The 23,873-nt window shown below is 36.7% G+C and overlaps 1 protein-coding gene and 1 long non-coding RNA gene across 2 annotated transcripts in view; both read left to right on the plus strand.

The window, feature by feature from the left end:
• The window catches only part of LOC128198679 (uncharacterized), a 161,333-nt gene extending 155,553 nt beyond the window's left edge, over positions 1-5,780 (plus strand). The window contains exon 4 of the long non-coding RNA XR_008251392.1: positions 1,319-5,780. This is a non-coding gene — a long non-coding RNA (uncharacterized LOC128198679). The remainder of the gene's footprint in view (positions 1-1,318) is intronic.
• LOC112046215 (protein couch potato) overlaps positions 1-23,873 on the plus strand; it is a 300,195-nt gene that overhangs the window by 243,137 nt on the left and 33,185 nt on the right. The gene's annotated exons all lie outside the window — the stretch shown is intronic.

Consider the following 23,873-nt stretch of genomic DNA (forward strand, 5'->3'; position numbering starts at 1 on the left):
ACTTTGGTTCTTCTGATAATTTTTGAAACTGCACGTCTTATCTATGTAAGTTTAAATTTTTTACTTTAAATTAAATCTTAATTATAAGGAAATAAAGTTCATATTAGAATGCAGGTGCTCGAAGCAATGCTCCCGTATTCTAAGCGACGATGGCGTAGACTATAATAGTAGTATTGCAATTTGTCTCGAGATAAATCCAGCCGCGGACAGATGCTTCCTGCAACACTGAACTTGCCTTGTTGATATATGGACACCACGTAACTTGAGAATATATTTCATTTTGGTAATAAATGTGTAATATGGATTTTAACTCTCATACACATGTCTAAGTCAAATTACATTCAGTCTGGTCAACTTGATAACCCCATTGGTTAGTGCAGTTACGCAAGGGACCAATAAGGAATGACCTGGACCAATAAGGAGGACCTGAGAATTTCCTAATTCTCTGCGTGTGTGAAGTCTGCCAATCCCTATTGGGCCAGCGTGGTGGACTATTGGCCTAAACTTTCTCATTATGAGAAAAGACTCGAGCTCAGCAGTGAGCCGTATATGGGTTGATAATGAATAGTCACGCACCGAGTTAGCGTGCGCAGGAAGTAGGAATGCTGCATTAGGCGTATTATGCGGATGTACTGCGGTTCTTCATATTTTTATTTTGTTTGTAAACTTTAAAATACAGAGATTGGTGGAAAGCTCACTATTTTATGAAAATGTGAAATGCGTTTAATGTCTTTGAATACTGCAGTCATATTACGAGACAAGCTTTAAATACATATAGGGAAGCTAGATTTAAGGCATGTACTACTGAAACAAATTCACCAAGTTTAGGTTTTTTAAACATAAAACAATGAAGAACTTTAATAAGTAATATTGTGTGGATTTAAGTGGATAATTTTATTTGTTGATCTCGATAAATAACAGTTAGTCTATTATTCTCATAGTTACATTTCGTGTTATTAAAAAGTTGTAGAGGTAGACTTTTTGATAAGTAATAACAGTAATATATTTTATTTTATTTATTTTGTGTTTTGTGTTATTAATTAATTAGAACATGACCACCTAATGGTTGTCTTAATCAATACTTCAAACCTATTAAGGTTTGGTTAGTATTTATTAAAACAAATCCAAAGTTTCCAAGCACACTCAAGTATTGAAGTTGGAATGAACTTGTTCTATAATCCTGTGTTCCAAAAGTCAATGATATTGGTAAAAATTGGCCCAGAATTCAGTTGTAAGAATTTACACACACACTAAGAAAACCATTTAAATTTAGCATATAAGTGAGCCGTTTTTCTAAAAGTCACTTGTTTCATTTCAGGTAAACAAACCACGACATCCCGTTTGATTTGATTGACATCGGTGAGCGGTATGTTATTGAAACATTAATCTCAACTCGAACGGCTTCTGAAGTCGTCACTTTGGCCTCGGAAATAGCTTTACGATTATTTTCCGACACATCAAAGGAGGTGATTAAATGTCCAGGGACGCGGATATACGCACCCTATAGACCGATAACCTGCGAGGGTCAGACTTACCTCATTTTGGGAAAACTGAATATTGGTATTGTATTAGATTTCAAGGGTATCTAGAGTTACCACGAAGCTAAAGGTCTGGCGACTGAAGCTTTGATTCCTTATATATTATCATGATCCCTGAGTAAAATATCGGAGAATTGAGGATCTTAACCCTTGAAACCTGGCACCTTCCAAAGCGCAAGTACATAATGTAATGTATAGACTGCATTTAAATTTCATCAAAACGGCGCACAAATAATGTTAAAAATAATAAGCGGCAGCTACACCTCGTATTTGACAATAATAACTAGCGGAAGTCCGTAATTTCGTTAGCGTGAAATTCAGTTTTGTCATTAATCCCGTGGGAACCATGGATTTTTTCAGAATATGAAGTAGCCTATATGTTGCTCAATAATCTCCTGCATCTACCAGTGAAAGTCCTGTTCAAATTGGTTCAACCGTTCTTGCCATTAGCCTGGACAAACAGGCAGACAGACAAAAAATTTAAAAGCAGCTTGCTTGTGAAATCACAGACATACACTCATACACTTAAATTTTACTTATATATGTATTGATCATCATATCATATAAGGACGTATTATCGAGTCTATGGACTGTATACACAATATAGGTCTTTGGTAAGACCATAGGCTGACAAACACTCATCATCATCATCATCAATATCAGCCGATTAACGTCTATTGCTGGACATGGACCTCTTGTATAGACTTTCAAACATCACGGTCTCGGGCTGCCAGCATCCAGTGGCTCCTTGCAAGCTGCTTGATGTCCTCGATCCATCTAGAGGGAGGTCGACCAACACTGCGCTTTCCGGTGCGGGGTCGCCATTCCAGCACCTTGGGACCCCAACGTCCATTGGCTCTTCGAAATATGTGCTCTGCCCATTCATGCCTGACATACATTCGGCGTTCCTAAAATGAAGAATGTCTGACTATCGTAGACTCTTGGTCCTCTATATCTAGAGCTGGATTACTAACGTGACCTGGCAACTGTCAACGCCGAACTGCCAATTTGTATCCGAACCCTCTAATTGGTACAAAGCTCGATTTAGACTTCGACGTATTAAATGTCTGGACAGAAAACGGTCACAGGTTTAGTTTACGTAAGTCAGTGCCGATCATAAATATACAGACGTTAATTAGGTCTGAGTGTATACTGAGAGGACATTGGGTTTTTATATAAATATATCTGCGTCTTAAAACAGAAACAGGTTTTTTCTATGCAGAATCTTAAATCTAGATTTTTAGAATATAGATTTCTTAAAATTTTAGAATGCACGGTTATCTAGTTAGATAGATATAAAGTACTTTAAAAGTTGTGTAGCATGGGTGGGTTTCTAGAAATTTGATATTATTTTGCTCTGGTGAATAAGTAAGCGGTGGTGGTCTGGTGGTGGTGAGTGGTAGTCCTTAACTACTTATGAGGCATAACAAGCAGTTACGCGTTTTTGTATAAGGGTTTTTCAAAAACTGCTATATCTTTGGTATTGTAAGAGTGATATCGCTATCAACCGATATTCGGCTCACTGTTTAGCTCGAGGCTCCTCTCAGAATGAGACGGGTTAGGCCAGTAGTCCACCACGCTGGGCCAATGCGGATTGGCAGACTTCACACACGCAGAGAATTAATAAAATTCTCTGGTATGCAGGTTTCCTCACGATGTTGTCCTTCACCGTTTGAGACATGTGATATTTAATTTCTTATATGACTGATATAACTATAGCTAAATTATTTCCACAAAGGACAGGTACCCGTTATGGCACATCCTTCGGTGATATTTTAACAAGAAAGGGCACCGACTGGCATTTTAGATTCAATACGACAGCCGCTCGTAAAATGGGAGAGGTGTTTTCGACCTCATGAATACCTTAGTACCAGTCCACTTTAATAGTTAAATAGTGGGGACACAGAGGTGTAGGGATATCCCTAACTTTGTTATCCCTGCGGAGAGCTGTTCGTTTGCAACTAAACTAATGGGAACAGATCTACGTGTTAGCATTATGGAAATTGTTTAGATTTGTGCCACGTGTTGAATGGACAGTTACAACGCAGACTTTCTCTGCCCAATATCTCCTCTTCACGTTGGCAAACAAGTCCTGTGCGTAGGCCAACGCATTTTCACATTGGCCAACGTTGTGGCGAATATTGTTGTGGCAGGTAGGTCATCGAGGCTTAGCCTCTTTGTCCGGGTAAGGTTTTTCAGCCCCTTTCGGGCAGTATATATTGATCTATACTATATCTTATCTATGAGGGTCGTTGTTGTCGCGGTTTTACTATAATATTTTGTAAAATAGCGACGGTATCTATACTAATATTATTAATCTGAAGAGATTGTTGTTTGATTGAACGCGCTAATTTTAGGAACTACTGGTCCGATTAAAAAAAAATTCGAGCCCATTTATCGAGGAAGGCTATTGGCTATATATTATCCCCGTATTCCTACGGGAACGAGAACCACGCGAGTGAAACCGCGCGGCGTCAGCTAGTCGGTAATAATCGGTACAATAAAATAAAAGTAAAACAATAACTAACAGATGAAATTTATCTACAGTAACGTAACAGTAAAGTAAAAGTATCTACCTATATACTTACCATATTCTAGCAAAATAAAAAATGGTTTGATTTTAAAATTGTCCATTTTATACTAGTTGCAAGAAATGTTTTCCTTATGAACTTTGGTAAATTTCCTTTGTATTTATATAGAGGAGTAAAAAGGCAAAAGTATACTGTAAGACGATTTCCTCGTAACTTCATTATTATTTATGCAATAAGTAGCGATTTGAATGCGTTGGGCGGCGAGGCGTTCTTACAATAAAATTCTAGAAATGCTATTGTACATTATTGAGATTGCTTACTCTTGAATTATTCCGTGTATGTGTAATAAGCCATTTTAATTTTCGTGCAGTTATGTTTACCGACTTTGTAAATTACCTATAATGACATAACAACACAATATTAAGAAAATATTTGCTTACTTTATTTAGAACTAGCCGACGCCCGCGACTTCGTCCGCGTGAAACTCGATGTAAACTTTCAACTACCCCTAGCCTACCCCTAGCCTACCCCTACCCCTACCCTACTCCTACCTACCCCTACCATACTTTTCTGGTTGATTTTTTACACCTTGTGTCCGAAAACCCAAACATCTTACGGAACCCTATTTATTTCCAAAATAAAATTTTGCCTATGTTACTTGTGAATAATGTAGCTTTCGAATGGTGAAAGAATTTTTAAAATCGGTCCAGTAGTTTTTGAGCCTATTTATTACAATCAAACAAACAAACAAACATACAAACAAAGTTTTCCTCTTTATAATATTAGTATAGATAATCAATGAATAAGATTTGATTTAATGAAGCCAAAAAAACGATATTTAAAAAATGTCTTTCCAGTATACATATTTCTTGATTATAAATTGATAGCAATTATCGTTCAATGCATTCTCGATAAAGTCATCAATACTCTCTCTAAGTGAGCTTTCATTTGAGACCGCACTCGAGTATATTTACACACATTCGGTTATTCTTCCCCACTTTCATCCCCATAACTTTTAAAACGGCTCAACCGATTTTCATCAAACATATATCAAACAACAACCTTTAATACAAAAAAAAACTAAATTGAAATCGCTTTATTCGTTCGGGAGTTATGGCGCCTAAGACAAACAGACAGACATGTCAAACGTATCACACATAAACACCCCTCTTTTTGTTTCGGGGGTTAAAAATTACAATCAATAATATTTATACGAGTTAAACTAAAAAAACCTTGTTTATTTATTTGTATAGTTCGAAATATTCGACACGATCGAGCTGGTAAGTAGATATAGCTTGTCAATATCCAACTATAAATTTAAAATTTAACTAGAGATAGCGACCCATCTCATGCACGCGACCCAGTTTCGCTTCTGAATTTTTCATGCTCATATCAACTGACGTAAAACTTGTTGCTACATGTGCTCTGTAGAATGCTATTTCCAGTTTATATATTTATTTCATGTTAAAAAATTAACAATCGCACAAGTTGTATCTACGATTTTCAGGATGCCATTATTCTGACATGAAAAAAACGGGACTACTCTGTAACAAAACAAAAAAATATATTATATTGTATTCTTACGGGAACGGAAACCACGCGAGTGAAACCGCGCGGCGTAAGCTAGTGGGTTGATAATGATGAAATTATGAAATAACTTGACGTTTAAGAGTGTGCAATATGTAATTTGGTGGTTATAAATGGTTCTGGATCTCAGATTCTCCTCATATTTGGGTAAATGATATTTCAAAGTGTTAGCTTCGTTATGATTTTACAAAATACACTATATGTAAAACTTTTCTCGATAGTTTATTTTTTTGAAAAATTCATGTTTTGCTCACATTTTGCTTTCAATCTCAGGAAAAACAAACTTATTTTCTTAAATTTTTGTTTTGTATAGAAAATTAGGTATATATCTTGAACATTGAACGTTATGTTGTTTTATTTACTTGCAATTAGGGAAAAATGGTTTTGGCGCTCACGTCGTAAAATTTGCGTCGCGCGTCAATCGCTCCGTGCTTTTCACTCACGTGAAAGTCATAATTTGGCGTCTCGTTTGCGCTTCGAATTTTATCCACATCGTACTGACGCGCTGCGCGCTCTTAAATAGTGCGTGCTAATCCCAATTGATGCAGTTTTAAAAATACATAAAATAGACAAATGATGATTATGACACAGTTATTACTGTAGGTATTCTATGTTATTCACGTAATTTAGCAAATTTTAAAATTAAAGATTGCCACGTAGGCAATCTTTAAACCGATTTTTATCAGCGCAATTAAGAAAACTGTAATGAGTGCGCGAGAGGGGAGGAACGGCGAGGGAGGGCACATAAAGCCGCCTGAAGGCGTAGGTCGAGTCGAGTGGAGGCGAAGAAGACTCGACACGCGTCATACACTTGTCAACTAAGGTTCACGCTGCCACTAGTTAGTGACGCTTTCAGCGATAATGATACACCTTCGTACCGTACGTACCGTGCTACCGTGTGCCTGGATTTTATTCTACATGTGTGATGCTTTGAAAGATATTTAAGCGAGTCTTTTGCCATGTTGTCAAAGCTTTGGCAATGAAAAATGGTGGTGTAATACGATTACATGCGAATGAGCAAACAGATTTGTCGAGCTATGAACTTCTAACACTAAAAAAATGTCATTGAATCAGTTTTATAAATCTTCAATGTTAATATTTATAAGAATATGAAAGTATCTTCATAATGGAAAATTAATTATTGTAACTCTGCTACCGAAATTCAAGTAGGAAATTGAACAATTCACATTACTTCCTAAGGGACCCGAAACCCAAGTTGTTAGTGATCAAAAGGAGTCAAAAGTGATGTCTCAAAATCTAGGCTCAAAGGCGAGTTAAATCCTGTTTGTCAATATTCAAACTCCCACTACATAAATTCCGAAATTGTAATAACTAACTCTCTATTCTAAATTGACATGTTGTGAGACATGTCAATTTAGAACAGAGAGTATTTTATTTTCCATACAGAGATTATATATATATACGCTGGAAAAAATATGAGTAGCTAGACAGACAACCTCTCAGTTTGGTTAAAGAAAATTATTTTGTTAAATATTTATTTATAACTGTTTCACTTCGATTATGACTCTTTAAGTGAGACCTTATAAATACGATGTCATCTCCAGGAATCTGATGCTTAAAGTGAATAAGTAACTTGAAATAGAATAAAACGAGTTTGACTCGAAAGCGATAACAATTGGACTGCGTTCAAGTTGACACAAATGCAGTATTCTTGGCAGCAAAATTGGTTATACATCATTTCGCTTTGACAGATATCTAAAAATATGGGGGACTTTGTGCACTTTTGAACAAGTCCAATGCATAGACTTTTTGCGACACCCATAAAAGAGCCGTTCGATTGCACTATAATGTTCCTCTGACCGAATTTCGGCCGACTGCCAATCTTATCTTAGAGGCAATAGTGAACTAGTGTTACACTGTCTCTTGTAAATGCTTTGTTATAGATTAGAAATTATTGTTTTTTTTTGCAAAATTTAAAATAAACATTTAGTTCTCAAAAAAAGTCGTAGTAGAGTCGTATCCTTCTACCGGCGACATGCCCTTGTTTCAGCGGCCGGGAATATTTATATAAATAATTGTTTAACCAGACTTCTGAAAGTTACAGTTTTTATAGTAAATTTTCTCTTATGTAAGAGCGTTTTTTAAATTCACTGATAGTAACAACTATCAGTGAATTTAGTTGAGTTATATTCAAAAACACGAGGCCCTATTTCAAGGGTTCGCTTTTAAATTACAAAAACCGCAACTTTGCTTGCAGAAAATAAAAAATATGCCTTTCTCAGAATTTTATTCCGCGTCGAATGAGCTATCGTTTATATTTTTTAACCGACTTCCAAAAAGGAGGAGGTTCTACGTTCGGCTGTATGTATGTTTCTTTCTATTCTTACGAATTTTAGCAGGTTAATAAAATTATTCCTGGACTAGTCAATTATGCTATTTATTATTTTTAATGTCAGGTTATGTCTTAGCTTAGACTATAGGGTTGTGTGGTTTGCGGTTCTAGCTGAAAATCAGCGCAGCATGATCTATCTTTAAAAGGTCATGTAGCATTATGCTGAGCTGGGACCATTTTCTAGGTTATCTCACACATCGCAGGATATTCTGATGTATGGCATTATTTTTCATTCTTAGTTTCTTCTCAATATTTCAAAAGATTCTGTATTAATCATATCAGAATCTGATGCAGCAAAGACGTGCAGTGCTTACGCTCTATGTAAAATCTCACAAAGATAGTAAATTTTCTGATGGCATAAAATTTCTTGAGCTTATTATGGAAATTACTTGATTAAACTAGTTATTAGAGAACCACATGCCAAACTTAGAAATTTAATAAAAGTTTAAACCTTCAAGATCAAACTTTTAAGGTCGTTTAAATTTTCTATAGCTTGAATGGTAAAGAAATGCATGCGCTTGGAATAAAAACTGTTATTATAAAGAGGTAAAATTGGATTGCTTGTTTGTTTGTTACGAATAGGCTCCGAAACTACTGACGGACCAATTTTAAAAATGCTTTCACCAATGGAAATCTACATTATCAGCGAGTAACACGGGCTTTATTATATCTCAATATTTCCACAAGGATCCAAACTACGCGGGTGGTATCCGCGGGGGTCTCCTAGAATTGTGCTTCTGTATTCGGCTTAGTTTTGTTGTATTGAAATTTATCTTAATTTTGATTTCTTATTTTACGTACAAAATTAAATCTTTTGCAGTATTTGTTAACATTTTCAAACATAATATTACGCGTCTCACTCTGTGTACACTGCTCCACAGATCTCGACCTATTTTGAGGCTGCTTGGACTGAAGCTCCTCGAGTTACATTAACTAATGTATGCATGATATTCATGTGTGTGCTTTACTTAACGGGAGGGTAAATAAGGTAAATATTTTAAGAATGCAGCGGTTTATTCTGCTTTAAACTTCAGTAGGCTAGGTTTATTTTTAGTTAGTTTAGTTGAAAAAAAAAATTAGGTATGCATACCTGATATGATATCAAAGATTTTAGACATTATAATATGCCTTTTTTAACATCACAAGGATAGCCTTCCTCCTTATAAGAGATAATTTTTTTAAACAATGTGTAGGTAGGTACCTACTGCACTTAGACACGATTATGTCCATATTTTTTCATGAAAATTTTGTTTTCCTTTTATATAGATTGTGTTGCGTTTACGTACGTACATCCCAAAATTGTACAAGATAGCAAACAAGGCACAAAACCTTATAAAAATTATAACTATCGTTTAAATGTAAGATGAAAGTATTTCACGCCTACGGTTAAATAAAAAATAAATAGGTAGTAGGTAAAACTAATGTTACCTACTTTATTTCTTATATTGGAGCAGCGTGGTGGGTCTCCGCTCTATATTCTCCTATGAAGGAAGGGAGGCCTGGCCTGGTGGTGATAATTATAGTCGGCCAATCCTCATTGGGCCAGCGTGGTAGACTATTGGCCTAACCCCTCTCATTCTGAGAGGGCTCGAGCCCAGCAGTGAGCCGAATATGGGTTGATTATAATAATAATAATAATGATGATATGTATTTATGTAGCGTATATTTATGTTTATTATTTTGCGTATCTAAGTAAATTTATGTATTTTCCTTTTGGCCTTATATATATTTATTTTGTACCGGGCGTGAGAGTAAAATTTATCGCAATAATAATAATGAAAACAAACGTTTGCAAAGCGTACAAAGTCAAGGGTCTTTGCTATATTATATAGATGCGATTATAAATTTCGTTACCGCGCAACGCTATTTACGTATTAAAATCCGATTTGATTCTATTTACGTAAATAATAAAAAAGAGGACTTCAACCGAATGTCGTGCAAATAAAATTAGGGGATTTTATTATTAAAGAGAATTTTTTGTGAGGGACTCGACGATGTTCCCCGGGGATAAGAAGCCACAGAAATTACGTCAACTTGAAGTGAAATTTTAACGGCTCCGTTGTATTTGTATATAGAGGATTTTAACGTTGAAAATATTTATCTTGCGTTTCAAAAGAAAATTTTATGACGGTAGACGGTTGGGAAACAATATTATTTATTATTGCGTAACCTACTTATTTATAAGAGAATGGAAACCGTTACCGACAGTTATTTAGTTAAATTAGTAACATTGTGAAGCTGAAGAGGCAATGGGTGGGGCATATAGTTCGAAGAGCCGATGGACGATGGGGTCCAAAATTGCTGGAATGACGACCCCGCACTAGAAAACGTAATGTTGGTGGACCCCTCACCGGCCCTGCATTACATCTTGAATAATTGACGAAAACCTAGTTTCGATTAGAAACCTAGTCTTACATATAATCCACTAGAACATAGATACAGTCATAATAATTAAGAAGTGGTAGGACAATAGGCCAAAATATGAAACTGTAAGATTCTCTGAGCTAGTATCAATTGATGCGGTCTACACAATCCGCCCACTCGACTCGACTCCATCCGGCCCCCGGACTACATCTCGTGTGAATGACGCCGAGTGTTCCGAGCGTTGTTAAAACTCAAGCCGTGTTGAGTCGCGTGCGCTAATTGTGCTCTACGGAGTACGCCCCCCCCCCTCACCCCCTCACTCTACCTTGCTCTACACTCCTCGTTTCGGGGTTCATTGTATGTGGGGAACTTATAACTGTTGACATTGAGCTTTATGTAGCGCGGGGCTAAAAAGAACTGCGTCTCTTAAATTCTGTTTTTCTTGTTTTTGTTATCACCTCGTTAGCCGAGTTTATTTCGAGTTCAATTTATGGTTTTCACACTCGGAAATCCGGCGCTGTGTTGATGTTTTCGTAATTTGATTCTTACGAGTTAACATTGAATCGAACGCGTGTTACTATGTTTGTTTGCTGTAATTTTGTTGCACTTATATTACGGGTAAAGTAATAAGTAGGTATATGTTTTTTTTAATTTTATTATTACTAAGTATATGTACAATCATGTTTTAATACTATGATTTCATGTTATAGAACACATAAATGAGAAGAAATGTTAATCAGCCTTGGTAATTTAATATATTTAAAGTGCATATATTTTACTATTGGTTTTATATTAATCCCCGACGTAATGAAGACGTAATATAATATGTTATGTCGTCGTCATCAACCCATATTCGGCTCACTGCTGAGCTCGAGTCTCCTCTCAGAATGAGAGGGGTTAGGCCAATAGTCCACCACGCTGGCCCAATGCGGATTGCTAGACTTCACACATGTAGAGAATTCTCAGGTATGCAGGTTTCCTTACGATATCTTATCATAACTGAAAAGTTAGAGGTGCATGGCCGGGACCGGATTCGAACCCACACCCTCCGGAATCGGAGGCAGAGGTCATATCCACTAGGCTATCACTGCTCCTTAATATGTAATGTATATGTATATAACTGTGTGTCTGTCTGTATGTAACACCGTAGCATCCGAACGAATGGACCGATTGTGTGTTTAAAAGCAGGTAAATATTTATTATAGCTATTTATATTAGCTATACATAACTATCAGATTTTTCAAAATTTCAACGGTTATTTTTGGTGTACCATGTAACATTCTTACAATTTAATCGCTATGCTGTAATTCAAAGTAGATATAGCAAAACTAATCAGCGTCTGACTTCGCGTTCAACTGTGAACAGTGTGTTGGAACCGACCTCGGTTGTGATTTGCAACAATCTCCCGAAGTTTAATTCAATCGTTCCGCATTCCTCACTGTACGCGAGAATGTGTAATGTTCACACCACGAAGCGATGTCCCGAATGCATGTGCTGTGGACAACATATGTCGGTGTTGCAATGTTACATTCCGGACCATGAATCGAAACTACTGAACAATAGAAACAATGCATTACTATTATGTGTCTTAAAACAGATCTCTCTCTCTATATATTCTATCATAATTTTTTAATATTATCTATACGGACGCGGAGGCCCGCGACTTCGTCCGCGTGGAATTTACTTTTTCACAAATTCACAAAGCCCTCGGCAGCCATGAATTTTTCCGGGACAAAAAGTAGCCTATGTGTTAGTCCGTGCTATAATATATCTCAATAACAAATTTCAGCTAATTCGGTTCAGTAGTCGAGGCGTGAAAGAGTAACAAACATTCATATCATGAAAGCATCAGTTTTCGCAAACCTCGGGAAACCACGGATTTTTTCGGGATAAAAGTGAATATGTCTTAAGCCAGAGTAAAATCTATTTCCATTCCAAATTTCAGCCAAATCGCTTCATTAGTAGCAGTATTAAAAAGTAACAAACATCCAAACAAACATCCAAACTTCCATATAAACTTTCACGTTTATAATATAAGTAGGATATATATTTTTTCGTAATTTCGTTTTCGTGTTAGACTCAATTTTAATAAAAGTTCTTTGTGCAAAGCAAGTAGTAATTTTGTGTTCAAATCTGAAAGGCAATGGTAACATTAAAGGGTTAACACTTTGTAGGACATGTCACTTGCATGCCTGATGGGAATTGTAGCTCTATTATGATAGTATGAGGATTTTTCGCTTAACAAGCCTTCTATAAAAGTTCAAAAAATAATATCTAAAGGAAATAATGTCAACAAATATCGAAGATCCTTTCTTCTTTTCTTCTGGGCCTTTTCCGCACTTGGCCACTAGGGGTTGGCCGTTGTGCCTGCCAGGTCCTTCTGGTGCTGGTCCCCGCCGGAGTCACTCCAGCCAGCCGAGCTCGCTCCAGAAGCTTAGCAGGCCGCCCAGGTCGCCGAACGCCTCCTGGAGTTAGGGATCCAATGTGTGTTGCGCGTTGTTTAGATCACACCTCTGCATCTAAGCATAACATGTATCGGGGTTTCTTCTTACTTATCGAAGATCCTTATTTAGTATTTCTTTAAAAGTGATCAAATCAAAACGTGGCATGAAAGAAGTTAAATAATAAAATCAAATCAACACAGAAATAAATAAACAAAGAAATAGGTAACAAAGTTGTTCTAACGAGCCGATAAACGAGAAGCAAATATAACAAGCAATGCGGGAAACATGACAGATTTTGACGTCACAAACTTGGTTCAACAACGCTCGTTCTAAAGTTAAATTTATTCTCAGAATCTCACGCGACGTAGGAAGAGATTGTGGGCGGAATGTCACACGGGGTGAGCCCAGTGATAATTAGGAGTTATGACCTTTGCAGATACGTAATTAGAGCAGGTGTTATAAGCTTGGCGGGTCTGTCTATATTTGTGTCTATGTGGTGCTATCGTAGCTTAGTAGTAAAACAAATGGATCGATTGTGATGAAGTTTTTTTTTTAATCTGACGTGATCGAGATGGCTCTTGCGATGTCGATCCGATAAGCTAATTTGACGGTGTCGGTTTTTCTATGATGCAAAGAAATTGTGACATAAAAGTAAACTGTTATTCTAGCTATTTATGCTAATTAAACGATTAGTAAATATTTATTGTTAGCTGTGCAGGAAACATGACAGATTTGTCGTCACAAACTTCGTCCAACGACGCTCGTTCTAAAGTTAAATTTATTCTCAGAATCTCACGCGTCGTAGGAAGAGATTGCGGGCGGAATGTCACACGGGGGTGAGCCCAGTGATAATTACGACTCTTGCGGACACGTAATTATAGCGGCCTACGAAATGTTTTCACCCTATTACCTTGGACGAAATTTTAAACAATTTCCAGACGACCTTTTTGTAAAGCTATTAATTATACTTTGTGCCTAAATCTCTTGACCGTAATCACTGGTAGTCTAGAAAAGTGCTTAATGGATATTTCTGAAATGAGCAAACTTAATAACTTAATTGAATAATTTATATTAAAATATCTTTGTCCTTGGACGAAATTTTAAACAATTTCCAGACGACCTTTTTATAAAGCTATTAATTATACTTTGTTCCTCCTAAATCTTGACCGTAATCACTGGTAGGTAGTCTAGAAAAGTATTTAATGGATATTTCTGAAATGAGCAAACTTAATAACTTAATTGAATAATTTATATTAAAAATATCTTTGACATTGGACGAAATTTTAAACAATTACCAGACGACCTTTTTGTAAAGCTATTAATTATACTTTGTGCCTAAATCTCTTGACCGTAATCACTGGAAGTCTAGAAAAGTATGTAATGGATATTTCTGAAATGAGCAAACTTAATAACTTAATTGAATAATTTATATTAATAACATCGTTGAAACAACCAACTTGTTAATATTTACGCGACCTCCTTATAAAGCTATCTAGTAAAAACCTTTGGAAGTCTAGAAAATTACTTACTTGCTAAGTAAGTACTATTTCCAATAAGGCTAAAAAGGGCAAATTCATTGAATAAATTATAATGAAATCATTATTGAAACAACCAACTTGAAACAACTTAAGTACCTACTCAGACGGTTTTAGTTAAATAACCTTCAGTGACTTTTAGGTCCAATGGCTGCCAACATAAAACATTCAGTGCTTCGATACAATCAAAGCTTGCGGTAGCGAATTGACACAAACAAAAAGGTCTACAGGCAAAACTAATAAACGCCAAGCAAATATTGCCGGTTTAATAGCAGTTGCACAAAACGCGACAAAACCTCAGCTTCGAACCGCACCGGCGCTGAAGTTTAATTCTCTAAGCGGGAGGTTGAGGGTGAGTTTGCGGGGTGGATGGGAACACGTATAGCTACACACGGGGTGAAGAGCGGCGGTGCTAATTACTCCGGTACTTGCATTCCATTTTTGGCGCCTGTCCTCCTGGCATCTAAATTTATCTTGTTAACCCTTATTAGCCGTGTAGTTACAATCTTGCAATATTGTTGTAAGTGGTGACATGAGTGAAATATATACGAAGACTTTGAATTTAAAGGTTAGTTTCTTCCCCATAGAGTCATACTTTTCTTTATACCGAATAGACTTGCGCTTGACTACAATCATGCCTGGTGGAAAGCGGGAAGCAATGATGAGGTCTAGGTTGGAGCGCGCTTGCCTAGAAAATGCCTATTCACTCTTGCCTTAAAGGTGCACAAATCATAAGTGTTAAGAAACACAGAAGCCGAAAGGTTCCACGTCTTCGCTGTTCTTATTAGAAACGTCGATGCGAAACGTTTGCTAGTTTAAGGCCTGATCACGAGATCTTGGGTCGAGCTATGAAATAAACGAAATTCTAAATAATAATTCTCAACCCTGAGTTTGGAAGTACCTAATGACCCCTGTATGCCTCGGATAGTACTTATATACAGTAAATCGTCATTACTGATTATCTAAAAATGAAACATTACATAGCAGCATTATTGGTCTAAGCTTCTCTAGGAGTGGTCTCCCTCTTCAGTACTGGAGTATAGCCTAATTTATGAATGACAGATATATATGAGAGCTGTGATGGCCCAGTGGTTTGAATTTCCATTATTTCGTTACATCCAATCTTGATGAAACAAAGCCTATATGTAGCTTCAATCTCTAGGAGTGGTCTCCCTCTTCAGTAGAAGGCATGGACTAATTTATGAATGGCAGATATATATCCTTTTTAAAAATATATCCATGTTTAAAAAATAATGGCAATAAATGTACAAAACATGGTGATTCTAAAAAAACAAATCAACACAAAAACTAATAACACAGAACAAATATTAGCAGCAGTTCTAACGCAGCTGCACATAACACGATAAAATAAGCTTTGAACCACAACCAATGTTTTGAAGTTGAGTTCGCCTCACTGTTGCGGAGCGGCGCCGAGTGGGTACACAAGGGGAGACTAGGCGATGTTAATTATCACTCAGCCTGCCGTATATAAACTAGCGGACGCCCGTGGTTTCGTTTGAATTCCCATTATTTCGTTACATCCAATGTTGATGAAACAAAGCCTATATGTTGCTCCAATCTATCTATGAATTAATCTATTACCACCATAAGATTAGCCGAACTCAGCTTTAGTAGTTTAAATTGACTTTTAGTTAATAGTATTCGATATAGTCTTCTGATGATAAGGTCGACTCGAGTCCCTAATCGGGGCTGTTAAATATTGAACTTACTTTCTGAAATTTTCAGTGAATCAGAGTTTCGATGTTGGTTGGTGGTGTCATACCCTCGTGCTTTGGAGACCACTCTAAGCCGACGGTCCCGGTCATCATCATTAACTTCTGGCAGTGATCGTTGTGGTGGCTTTTACCTTACCTTATACCTTATCAGCCGATAGACGTTCACCGCTGGACATAGGTCTCTTGCATGGGCCTGCAAGCACAACGATCTCGAGCCGCCAGCATCCATCGGCTCCCTGCAATCCGCTTGATATCCTCGGTCCACCTTGTTGGGATCGACCAATACTGCGCTTTCCGGTGCAGGGTCGCCATTCCAGCACCTTAAGACCCCAACGTCCATCGGCTCTTCGAACTATGTGGCCTGCCCACTGCCACTTCAGCTTCGCGACTCGCTGAGCTATGTCAGTGACTTTGGTTCGTCTGCGGATCTCCTCATTCCTGATTCGATCACGCAGAGAAACTCCAAGCATAGCTGTGGTAGCTATATTTAGTCTAAATCTCATATCTTAAAAGAAGGACAAGCTAGTAGTAGTAGGATATTCAATAACGGGCCTAATGATGTAGATAAATAAGACTCATTTATCAATAAAACATTACGATTTACATAACTATATTTTTAAATCCCCTTTTAAGTTCGTACTAGATAAATATAGAAACACAGTTGCGAGTAAACAAAAAACGTCGATAACCAAAACTAATAAACGCTGAACTAGTATTGTCAGTTTAATCGCAGCTGCACAAAATCGGGCCAAACCGATCCCGACCTCGAACCACAACAAACGTGCTAAAGTTTAATTCCATCGCTGCGACTCGCAGTGTAGTGGGCGGGGAAATATTTTGCGTACAGACAGGCATGGCTAGCCATGTTACATTATCATTATCGATTCTCTTTCTACTATTAATTATGCTTAAAAAATTATGGTAATGACATATATCCGTTTGTTGGTTATCACGTAACCTTTCGATAAGGAAAACTTAAGTGGCAATACCACTATAGTTTTCGAGCCTTTAGCGGTTGTAGAAAGAGACTCGAAGTATGTATCATGACTAGAATAGCAAGGTAAAGGTAATTGTCACTTATACGACACATATCGTGAACTTGGTCGTCTAATGCACCCGATTTGTTGGGTGTACAACCGTTACAGTTTAAAATGCTTAATTCCCCCTATAAATACGTATAGAAGATAAATATAGAAACACAATCGCGTGTAAACAAAAAAACTTCGATAACCAAAACTAATAAACACCGAACTAGTAAAGTTTAATTCCATCGCTGCGATTCGCAGTGTAGCGGGTGACAAATATTTTGGGTATAGACAGGCATGGCTAGCCATGTTATCGATTCTCTTAATACAATTGACAACGCTCCAAAAATTAAAAAAGAATATCGTCGTCATCAACCCATATTCGGCTCACTGCTGAGCTCGAGTCTCCTCTCAGAATGAGAGGGGTTAGGCCAATAGTCCACCACGCTGGCCCAATGCGGATTGGCAGACTTCACACACGCAGAGAATGAAGATAATTCTCTGGTATGCAGGTTTCCTCACGATGTTTTCCTTCACCGATTGAGACACGTGATATTTAATTTCTTACAATGCACACAACTGAAAAGTTGGAGGTGCATGCCCGGGACCGGATTCGAACCCACACCCTCCGGAATCGGAGGCAGAGGTCATATCCACTAGGCTATCACTGTTCTAAAAAAAAAAAAAAAGAATATATGGAAATGAAATTGATAGGTTGATCACATGTACGAATACCACTGCATTTTAGTCTTCGAGTTGCAAATTTACACCACATTATATGTTTTAGTCCACCTTTAAATACGTAGGGAAAATATAGAAACAATTGCGAGTAACCAAAAAAACGTCGATAATCAAAACTAATAAACTCTGAACTAGTAATGTCAGTTTTATCGCAGCTGCACAGAATCGGGCCAAACCGATCCCGACTTCGAACCACAACAAACGCGCTAAAGTTTAATTCAATCGCTGCTCACAGTGAAGCGGGCGGGAAATATTTTGGGTACAGACAAGGTGGTGTTAATTATCACATATACGACCGCATATCGCTAACTTTGTCGCCTAATCGCCCGACCTCTCGACTACGACACTACCTAAGATTTTTGATGTAAAGACATACGAGTACTTATACTGTACGTACTGAACCGATTTGAAAAATTCTTCCTCTGTTGGGAAGATACGCTATCCCTGGTGGTATAGGCTATGTTTTATCCCCGTATTATTTTAATAGATTAAAAAATATGTAGTAAAATATTTATATAATGTTTTAAGTATGACAGTGTTTAAGTATTTGATACCGCGCGGTTTTACCCGCGTAGTTCCCGTTTCCGTAAGAATACGGGGATAATATATAGCCTATATCCTTCTCCGAAAAATGGGCTATCTAACACTGAAAGAATTTTTCCAATCGGACCAGTAGTTCCTAAGATTAGCGCGTTCAATCAAACAAACAAACAAACTCTTCAGCTTTATATATTAGTATAGAGTGTAGATAAAACGTACTTACTATGTATTTGGAGAATATATCATTTGAAATATAATATTAAAGTTGTACTTTATTGAGATTAATTTTAAATCGATTTATGATGTAGTATTATGTATTACACTTTTGCTTACGATATAATAATAATATATTAAGAAAATTGTCGTCCAATGAATTTGATAATTTTATTATACCCATAATTTAATACTTATGCTATAAACGCAAAAGTGAATTTGTTTGTTACATTTTCAAATCTAAGCCTCTAAACGGATTTTAAAAAAATCTTTCAACACTCAAAAAATATCTTTCAGAAAGCTACATTATCAGCGAGTAACTTTAGCTTTATTTTATTCCCATATCCCCACAGAAACGGGAACTATGCTGTGTTCAAGATATAAGCTTCATGCAATTCCTTTACTACTAAATCCTGAAGTTTAATTCAATATAACATAAACACGTGCACGATTTCAATTTGAATGTACCTCTCACATTTCGCATGCTTGCGTCGGATACCTCAAACATTCCAGTCCCTTGTCAGAAGACACCGAGAAGCTCGCAGGAACTCCTCGGGCGGGCCTTTATCATGTAAATTTCAAAGATTTCCCCTCCAAACTCGATATACAAGTTAAACGGGAAACTTTCTTGGCATATTATTTGCCATCTAGCATAATACGCTTTAACATACTTTTTATAACTTAGCTAATTAACAATAACAGCCTCCGTGACGCAGTGGTATTCGCGGTGGAATTTCAAAACTAATTTCGGGTTCGACACCCGTCTGGGCTAATTGAGGTTTTCTTAATTGGTCCAGTTGGCTGGTGGGAGGCTTCTACCGTGGCTAGTTACCACCCTACGATTTGAGTATAGTTTAATCATATGTCATTGTTGGCATTTCAAATAAAAAAAAGGAGGGAAGCCTGACACTGTAGCGCGTCCTTTAAATAGCTGATAATTTTGATTCGTGTTTCAAAATGTGAATATAAATCGATGACATTATTTATTTATTGGTTTAAAAATATAAAATACTCTACCTTGCTTCATAAAATACTTTTAGTTTTACAAAATTGTGGCTCACTTTGTGTAATAGGCTGTTAAGGGATCGAAACGGGCCGGGCGAGTCCATCGACATAAATTCGTATTAGTGCCAACTCTGGTCGACTTTACGACGTCTCCGCCGTACTTATTGCACGCTCTTGAATCTAAATATTTGCCTATTTTGCTGGAAAATGATGCATGATGCATCGTCTCGACTCTGGGGACAAATTGAAAAATAATTTGTAATTTACTTGCAGTATCGCTCTACTGCCAGTGGCTTTTATATTTGTTACATTAAATCTATACTAATATTTTAAAGAGGTAAAGTATGTGGTGTTGTAGGGGGTAATTTCTGGACATACTGAACCGATTTTTAACAATAGAAAGCCACATTATTTGTGAGTGTCATAGGATATATTTTATCCCCGTATTCCACAGGTGAAACCGCGTGACGTCTGCTAGTGTTAAATATATTACAATCATTTGTATTATCTCATTCATGTATTTATATAAAGGACGTGAACCTTCACCCTCCCTTTTTATTTAAATCACGATCACGATGTTATTATTTTTGAATGAAAAAAATTTATATTTACGTTCGCTGAGTCAGTTAGTATAATACTTGTGAACCTCGATATTAGCTGTCGGTAGAATTAAAAGATATAAATAAGATAAAAGTTCGTGAAGGATTGAATATTTTTGTGCGTAAATATTACAAAAGTCCGGGCTACAAAGTTTATGATACAAAGTAATAAGAATATTCACAAGCTTTTGAAACAAACATCATGAAAAATGAAGAGCTTACAAACGCTCGGAAGGTAGTTTCTTAAGAAGCTAGCAAGTCTTGAGTTAATTTCACCCAAAAGATGAACACTTAAGTGGCGACGACATCTTTAAAGGTGTCGGCGAGTTTCTTCGAGAAAATTGAGAATTGTAGCATTGACACAATTCTTAATGCTGATAAAACAGAAATGTTTGCAAAAGTTTCGGAGGAGGTCGCAAGTCCTTTCATGTTCGACGATTGTTGACCCAATTATGATATCATCAACGATGAAATCCCTTCGAGTTTGACGTTCGTTTTTATTTACTTTGTAAAGTTATTTTTATCATCATTAACAGCCCATGTTCGGCTCACTGTTGAGCAAGAGTCTCCTCTCAAAATGAGATGGTTTAGGCCAATAGTCCACCACGCTGGCCCAATGCGGATTGGCAGACTTCACATACGCACAATTTGAGACAATGCACAAAGTTGGAGGTGCATGCCCCGAATCGAGTTCGAACCTACGCCCTCAGAATCGAGGCAGATGTCATATCCACTGGAATATCACGGCTCTGTTACTCGTAGAAGCTTCACGGTTGTAGCAATATTTTAAAAACAGGCTCGAATCACATCGTATCAAATCTATCTAGATTTCCAATCTAGGATTGGTTGAATTGATTCTCAGTTCAGTCAGATTACTCTGCGCCCATCTCGTCAGCAATTTCCCCCTTGTAGATTCTAGTTTCTAGATTTCACAGTTCGCTCTGAAATGTCAGCTGTCCAACTTCAATAATGCAAGTGGTAAATATGACAAGATGTCTGTCAGTGCGAAATTAAGTGAGTTTGTTGAGTGTAAACAGGGATAATCCTTAGCTTGACTATGATTAGCATATCGCGGGAGTCGCTCGTTCCCGGAGGACATTTGCAATTTAAATCAGGGACTCGGTTGGGACCGACTCCTTAGCTGCGTACTCGGAATTCGAGATTTACCACGATTGGATGGTTTCAGTTCGATTTTCTGCGTGTTTGGATTGATTGTATCCGCTGTAATCGATTGGGTTCTGATTAAAATTCTTAAAATTGCTTTGCGTGATTTTATTTTCCTATTTGTTTGTTAGAATGACGTTGTGTTTCATTTCTAGTTTCTCGTCTGCATCTGATATTATCCTCATAACCCAATTTAATTAATCGTTTTAATTTGCCGAGCTCTTGTTCATATTATTCTTAAATATATTTGTGATTTTCTTGTTATTTTCGATGTTTAGTCACAATCTGTTAAATGCGATTTCATTAGTTAACTGAAAAACTGTATCGGTAATAAGTAATATGAGAATTAAAATCAAGATAAGATATATTTCTTACTTGATTTTAAACTTGGTATTTAAAGGAAAAGCATCATATTATTTTAATTCAAGCATTCTTGCTTTGCAATTGTTAATCAAATATAATTTCGTTGCGTAGATATATAACTGCAATGGCGTATTGTTCATTTCAGTGTCTTATTTATCTTTATAATATGAATTCGGTGGTAACAGAGATTAGACCCATCAATCAGTCGCTGGGACTCGTTGTAGGAAGACTATTAACGAGGAACAATGTAGAGGCGACAGCGTATGTGTCTTAAATAAACATCTCTTTAAATATTGGAACTAGGACAATATAGAATTTTGTCAAATTACGTGCAGCTTAAAGATCTTGTTATTTGATCATTCTTAGATTAGCCTATGTGGGCTGATAATGATAATAATGTCTTGTATGCATACGTATCGCTAACGACAAAGCACTTCGGTAATGCTTTTACTTCCTATTCCCTTGTCGAAAAATAAAATTGAAGACTAGCTAAGACTGAGTAGAGACTGAGTAGTCTAATGCTAAATATAATAGTAGCTGCATTGATTTACATGTATTAGCCGCATGAATCTCCCTATGTCTATGTAAAGAATAATTTTGAGCTTTAATGTATTCTAACTTCTATAATAATAATATATAGAATTTGGCACCCACTTAGATATCATTTCTTTTGTTGGCATAATCGATATCGACACACAATTCACATTTATGTTTTGATGGGATTCTTATTCACGCTGACGCTACTAAACGATACTAAATTACCGCAGTTTTAATATATAAAATTCATACCTACTGTTTGTAAGTTATTCTTAACCCTAAAATAACTATTGGAGAACTTCGTTCACAAACACCTAGACAACACAGTCAGTTATTGAATGTGCTATTCATGTCAAGTTAACCCAGCTAAAATCCCAACTCGAGATTTAAATTTACCCAAAACATGTGTCCATCGATCACGATCCATCTGTGTCAGCTCAACCATTGGGCCAAATGGGAGTCAAATATCTGGCGCTGCCGTAGAGTTGTGAAAAATTGCCGCAAATGTAGACGTCTCGAGCTCCAAGTATTTCCTTTTCTTTATTTCGTCGAGAATAAAGAATTTAATCGCCCTTATGGGAGCGTTATTTATTGCTATTTTTCCTTTATGCTTCGCTCAATTATTCACGTATCGGCTTTCATTTCGTGAACTCCCCGCTGTAGTAACATTTTTGCAAATATTGCGTTATGAAATCCGAGCTGGATATTAACTCGGCTCGATATGTTTTGGTCTGAATAAAGAACAGGCAATTTGGTGCATAAATAATATCGTTTCATGAATACATGGAGTGCTGTTTTTCAATATTAAACAATTTACACGGGTTTTTTAAATTTTTATATGTACGACTAGCAAGAGTGAGCGCGGTTTTACTCGCATACTTGAGGATACGGAATGACTGCTTATAACACAAGGTGCCAATTCATCTGCCAATGAAGGTCCCGCCAAAATCGGTCCAGTCGAAGCAAACAGACAAATAGACAGTCATAGCTTTTTTATTTTCTTTCATAAGCATTAGCTTATTAAGCTAATGCTTGTTGTTATTAGCTTCATAAGCATTTAATAAGTATGTTAAAATTATAAACAGACAATTCAATTTTTTTTTTATTCTTTACAAGTTAACTCTTGACTACAATCTCACCTGATGCTACGTGATGATGCAATCTTAGATGGAAGCGGAGCTAAAAGATAACTTGTTAGGAGGAGGATGAAAATCGTCACTCGCTTGGCGGTACGTCTTGCTGGTAGGGTGGTAATTAGTCACGGCCGAAGCCTCCCACCAGCCAATTTTTCATGTTATTTGTATAGATTGATACCAGACGTCTTCGGATCAGATGACCGGATCAATTTATTAGTACGAATAGTACTTTTAAAGTCAAAATCGGATAAATTGAAATAATTTCCGAAATAAGCTGTAAGTAAGTTAAAGGGTTTTTTCTTTAAACACTTGGTAATGTTTAACTGTAATGACATAAATATCGATATGTATTAGTATAGTTTCTTCCTTCCTAAATAACTTTTAACTTTGCAGAGTTGTAATTTATTCATTAGTTATACAAGCAAAAAAAAAACACAAAACCATTTAGAGCTCACGCACTAA

The sequence above is a fragment of the Bicyclus anynana genome, chromosome 13 (genome assembly GCF_947172395.1).
Source record: "Bicyclus anynana chromosome 13, ilBicAnyn1.1, whole genome shotgun sequence".
Lineage (NCBI taxonomy): Eukaryota > Metazoa > Arthropoda > Insecta > Lepidoptera > Nymphalidae > Bicyclus > Bicyclus anynana.